Raw genomic sequence first — 6,299 nt, 5'->3', positions numbered from 1 at the left:
GTGTGCATGTGAGGGCAGAGGGTCCTCGTGGTGGGATGTAGGATGGGTGGGGTTGGATGATCCTGTGTTACCAAATGAGACTGGGTGTTGGTAGAGCCCAGAGTGTTAGGATGTACAAGACCTACCAGTGCATTCTGGATTAGAAAGAGATGCTGTATACCTTGTTTGGTGATGAATACACAAACAATATCATTCTTAGTAAAATTCAGTAAATAAAGAATGTTAGTACTACTAAAAGGAATAAAAAAATACACATCTAACATCTTATGAGTGAGCCATTAGGTGTACTGAATAGATAGATAGATAGATAGATAGATAGATAGATAGATAGATAGATAGATAGATAGATAGATAGATAGATAGATAGATAGATAGATAGATAGATATGAAAGGCACTATATAATAGATAGATAGAACACATACCACATTAACTAAAAAGAAAGAAAATTAAAAAGAAATAAACCTCCTGCAACTCCAACCATGTCAACTGGAATGGCCAGTAAAGAGTCCTCCTCAGGCGATCATTATGGGCTGGTCCATAAATGGATACCAAATAATGAGAAAATCGAGGAAGCTACATATAGGAAATGCTGTAGGACATTATTTGCTTAGCTTTTATTTAGCTTTTTACAGAAGCTCAAGAAAGATATAACTAACAACAACAAGCACACCTCAAACACACACAAGAATTACACTGCAAAAAATGAAATCTTAACAAGCCAGACAATCTTGAAAAGAAATAATAGATCTTGTTTTTTTTATTTTAAGAATAACTGACTTGAGTAGATTTGTATGTGTAAGATATATAATCTCATTTTTAGAAAATTTAACAAGTTATCAAGTTAAACTTTATTACTATATTGGCAGATAATTTTTCTTGATTCTAATACCTGCAAAAAATCAGTGTGAAAAAATGAGAAAAAATAAATAAAAAACAAGAAAAAGGTATTAGAATCAAGCAAAAATATCTGCAAATATAGTGAGAAAGTTTAACTTGTTAACTTGTTAAATTTTCTAAAAATTAGATTATATATCTTACACATACAAATCTACTCAAGTCAGTTATTCTTAAAATAAAAAAAACAAGATCTATTATTTCTTTTCAAGATTGTCTGGCTTGTTAAGATTTCATTTTTTGCAGTGTACAAAACCAAGTTAGCTAAAGATAAGAGATCAGTCACAGTGAGGCATCATGCAGTCGTATTGCTGTTGGCATGAAGGAGCCTCAGGTGTGTTTCCTGACACATTTCTACTGAATAATTCATTGGATGAAAGTTCTCAGTGTTGTGTCAGAGAGAGGATGTGCAGCATTGATCACAATGGCACTCAGTTTTGTCTTCGTTTTCTTCTCTACTACTTCCAAAGAGAGCATCCATAACTGTGCCTGCCTTTTTAATCAGCTTCTTGATTCTGTAGGCCTCTCTTGAAGTGGACTTGTACATCACAGAACAGAAAATCACACTTGTATCTACAGAGCTGCAGAATCTGTAAAGAATATCATCAGAGGTTCTTTCTGTTCTAAATAACTTCTGTGATCTTTACTTTGTTTTCTAACTCTGTTTAGAAATTAAGAACATAAAAAATTTGACAAAATCGAGAGGAAACCATTCAGTCCATCAAGTTTGTGTGTTTAGCTGATTGCTAAACTGTCTCAATACCTCATCCCAATTCTTGAAGGTTCTCAATGTTTCTGGTTCAACTAAGTGCCTCGGTAGTTTGTTCCAGACTCCCACAATGTTTTGCAAAAAGAAAAAGTTTTTTTGCTTTGCTAAGGGCTAAGGGTAAGGGCCCTTTTAAAATAAGGAACCTATTGTAATCTCACAAATACGGTATCATCTGCGAAATTACTATTTATGATCTGTATTATAATAACAATAACAATAATAATAATAATAATAATAATAATAATAATAATAATAATAATAATAAATTTAATTTATTTAGCACCTTTCCCATGCTCAATAAGAAGGGCCAGAGCAGACTGTGCTTTCTGAGGAGATTGAGGTCTTTTGATATGTGCAGCAAACTGCTGGAAATGTTTTACTAGTCCAACATACAAGTAGCCGGTGCATTGTTCTTGGCGGTGGTCTCCATGGGAAACAAATTCAGTTCAGGTAATAAACTTATCAAAAAAGCCAGATCCATCACCAAATTGACCTTGGGCAATCTGGAGGCTGTTGTGGAAAAGAGGACAGTGGCAAACTTGGATGCCATCATGAGCAATTCTGCCCATCCCCTCTAGGGGGGGGGGGGGGGGGGGGCGCTCTTCTCGAGTACTTTTAGCCACCAACTCATTCTTATATGGGGTACCAAGAAGTGCCGCCTTGATCTTTTCTACCTTCTGCCATTAGCAAATTCAGTGCTTCATTCTTTCTGTCCAGCTGGAAGCTACAAGTACAGTCTCAAATCTCCTACAATTATTTTAGTGTATTTATTGCATTATATATTTCATTTTATTGTCTTCTATTGTAATTTAAGTCAGTATCTGTGTATTCTGTATTTTTGCAGCAGTATGCATTTGAATGTCCCCTTATGGATTAATAAAGTACATCTCATCTAATATATAATATAATATAATATAATATAATATAATATAATATAATATAATATAATATAATATAATATAATGGTTCTTTCTCAACTTTTATATGGATGGTTCTTTTAGAAAGCAAAAATGGTTCCCCTATGGCCAGGGCCAGCACCACCATTAAGCCGAATTAGGCATTTGTCTAGGACTCAGATCATAAAGGGGTAAAAACTACAGCCACACGGGTTAGCTACCGATCAGGCGGTTGGCCTAGGGCACAAAATAACCTAGCACTGGCACTGTCTATGGCATTGTGCTGAAGATCAGTTTTGGCACCTTCATTTTCCTGAGTGTGCTTAGCGCTGCTGCCTCGTGAATCTGGCATGCTGTCCCCCTGTGAAGTTTGCACATTGTCTCCACTTTTGCTTGTTTTTTCCTCACCTGACACTCCAGTTTTCTTTCTACGGCCCCCCTGCCCCTCAAAGTAGGGTAATTAGTGAGTGTAATGAGCTAGTGTGTTCTCTATAGAGTGTGCCCTGCTATGTATGGGGAAGGGGGCTTCCTTTCGTGCACCCAGTAATACTGAAATTGGCTCTGTCCATCCTCGACTCTGAATTGGATTAAACGGGTCTGAGCATATTATGTTTTGTCAAGATTTGTGTAAATTTGAATACAATTTGTTCCTCTTTTATTAGTATTTGTTTTAAATAATGAACTGAACCATCCAATTAACTTATACTTTTAAATACTTAAAATAAATATTTGCATTGTTTGTTTGAACAGTGCCTGCTGAGCGTTGCTGTTTCATTAAACTTTGATTAGTAAATCACAACTATCTTCTTTAAATTGGCAGACCGGGAAATCCCAGAGGAGCTGCGCAGCGAGCGGGTGTTTGAACAGCTTTAGGACCCAGAGGAAGCCTGCAGGCAGCAGCCGGAGCTCAGACGCGCAACCATTTGTATGCTGTGCTGCTTTGCCGTATCCTGATAACGGTAAAGGATTCGCATCTGAAACGGGATTAGGCGTGAGTTTTGTTTTGTTTCTTTTTCACCCCCCACCATTTATTTATTTATTTATTTGCAACAGGACGCAGGTATTTCAGGAAGATCGCTCTCCTTTGTTTTACGCAAACTCACTTAACGTATTCGCTCTTGTTCCTTTCTGATTTCCTGCGCTGCACTGGAAAGTTGCTTTGCTCGGACCATGGGAAAGATTACTTTCTAAATCATCACGGTTCAAGAAGGTAAGTGTATTTAGAAGAATGTCATTCTTTAATTATGCCGCACTGTTTTCGCTTGTGCTTTTTGGTTGCTGAACTGCCCAAATGTTTTAGCAAACTTAGTTGCCCGATAAAACAGGTGTTTTGTTAACCAGTTTCAAATAGCAGGTGAGCTGCTTGATTTGGGCTTTGACTAGAAATGCTGAACGAATGGCGTTAAGGAGGCAGAAACTGAAATTTGAAATCAATTTGTATATTCTCACAGGGATCTGCTTTTCAAAACCGGCTATTCTTCTGCTTTTTCCCTATTGTTCATTATGAACCATTAAATAGTCAATTTCTGTATCAAAAGTACGCCGTTCGTTATTTTTTTCATAATAAATGGTTCATGTAAATGTTTATATGAACTGTGGAAAAAAAATCTTTTTTATTTTGCCTCTATGTGAAAATTTCACTAGCGACTTATACGAGTGTGACGGGCACTCTGTCAGATTTCAGTGCAGCGATTGCTGTCAGATGCCATGCCACTTTAGCTTTTGATGCCCCTGTCCATGACGGTTGAATTATTTTCCTACCACCCCCATGCCACCCCAAATCCCCCCCGCGTTGTGTATAGTTGACTCTAAGTAATATGCTGCTAGCATTTGTTATGAGACGTAGCGTGAAACCAGAAGTTTTGCATTATTTATGAAGAATAAGTCATTTGGGAACATCCCATTCGTCCTATTAGGATCTTTGCCGCGTGTATCCGCGGTGTGCTTGAACACTGGAAATCTGATCCAGTGCATCTATGATTTTTTTTTTCTTTGGCAGCTGTGGAGGGATTGCAGAAGACGAGCTTTTAATTTTAAAACAACCTTGGTTTAATTAGGCGAATGCAGTTACTTTTCCGTCCTTTGAAGGTCTGCATCAGCGACCACCGTATTTCAAAAGACCAAGGCAAAAGGGCTGCTTTATAGGGAACGCTGGTTTTAATTGATAGGAATAAGGAGTCGCGTAGAACAAAATTTCCCTTATATGTGCTCATATGTGTTATAGGAGTGAAATCTGGGAATTCTAGTGGGAGATGGGGAAAGTTTCAGTATCATTGTGAGCTTCTGAAAGCAGAAACTTAATAGTATCCTTTTATCGGCAGCAGGAGCAGTTAAGAGGCTTTACTTGTATTGGTATTATTGCCAGGCACCGTTATTTTTTCTTTATATAGTGCCTTAAATTTTATAAAGGAATTGGTATTGATGTATATTACAAAAGGCAAACAACCCACATGAGTGGATTAAATAAGGCTCCATGTGATTTTTAAATGAAGAACACTGTGATTAAAACCGTCTGTTGCTATAAGATGTACCAATGCTCTTCTTCGGGGATGCCATAGGGGAAACATTTTGAGTCCCAAAAGAAACATTCACGTGAAGGTTCTAGAAGGAACCTTTATTTAGTTAGCTCCATAACAGCATCTGAAAATAACCATGCATATATTATCCAAATGGATTCCTGATTTTAAAAGGACTATTGCTGCATACAATCACACTTGCAAAGTTCAGGTTTTCTGGACTTGCTGGGTCACCTGCTATGCATTAAAGATTTCTGTTTTGTCCACATGGACCCTTTTCAAAGCCCAAAGGGCCAATTTCATATGCAAGGAACCATTACCAGAATTCTTATTTATTTATTTATTTGTCAAGCAATGGTTCTACGAGTAAAAATACAACCCAGTAAAGGCATCCTGAAAGACCGAGCATAATGTAAAGCTATTATAGGAGAAACATTTATGAGTCCGTAAAAAATATCCACATAAAGGTTCTAGAAAAACATTTATTTATTTAGATCCTTAACAGATGCCAAAAGTAACCATGAATAGATATATATGAAATACCAAATGGTTTCCTGATTTTTAGAAGGACTCTTGCGGCATGCACTCACATGTTCTAAGTTCATGTTTTCTTGACTTGTTAGGTCGCCTAGTAGGTATTAGAGATTACTGTTTTGTTCACAAATTAGGAACCTTTTAATATCCCAGAGAACCAATGTCAATGTAAAGAAACATTCCCAAAATTATTTTTGTGTGTGTGTGTGTGGGGAACCACACAACCCAGTAAAGGTGCCAGCATTTTTCAGAGTGTGTCTTCAGTTTTAATCGCTTAATTAGCACCCCTCATCCACATTATGAATCTGCTTTCAAGAGTACAGTACTATCAGGAGCCAGGCAGAACCAAGCCTGAATGAAATATAAGACACCTAGAACCATATTTGATTTTTGTAGTTAACGGTATTATCCGCCGGTCCTTTCGGCGTGGTGCTGTTCATAATGCGCGGTGCTGAATTCGTGATCAACTTTCTATTTCCACAGATGGGTGAAAATGTCCCACACTGGATTACATTCTATTTTATTACTTTATGTAGTTTTGCTAATAAAAGTTAAAAGAAAAGCTCCCTCTAGCTATTAGCAGATGTTCTAGTATTAGAAAGAAGGAAGAAGGGGAGCGCCGCCTGATTCCACGCGGCACGCGCTGCGCGGTGATTACAAAGAGTCCGTGCGCTTCGTTTCTCCAGGGC

General features: G+C 37.5%; 1 protein-coding gene across 1 annotated transcript in view; it reads left to right on the top strand.

Moving 5' to 3' along the window:
- The first annotated feature begins 3,609 nt into the window (after positions 1–3,609).
- The window catches only part of robo1 (roundabout, axon guidance receptor, homolog 1 (Drosophila)), a 1,485,956-nt gene continuing 1,483,266 nt past the window's right edge, over positions 3,610–6,299 (top strand). Inside the window, exon 1 of the mRNA XM_051926301.1 lies at positions 3,610–3,770. The gene's annotated coding sequence lies outside the window, so the exon portion shown is untranslated. The remainder of the gene's footprint in view (positions 3,771–6,299) is intronic.

This window comes from Erpetoichthys calabaricus, chromosome 4, assembly GCF_900747795.2.
Source record: "Erpetoichthys calabaricus chromosome 4, fErpCal1.3, whole genome shotgun sequence".
NCBI lineage: Eukaryota > Metazoa > Chordata > Cladistia > Polypteriformes > Polypteridae > Erpetoichthys > Erpetoichthys calabaricus.
This window is presented reverse-complemented; position numbering and strand designations above follow the sequence as displayed.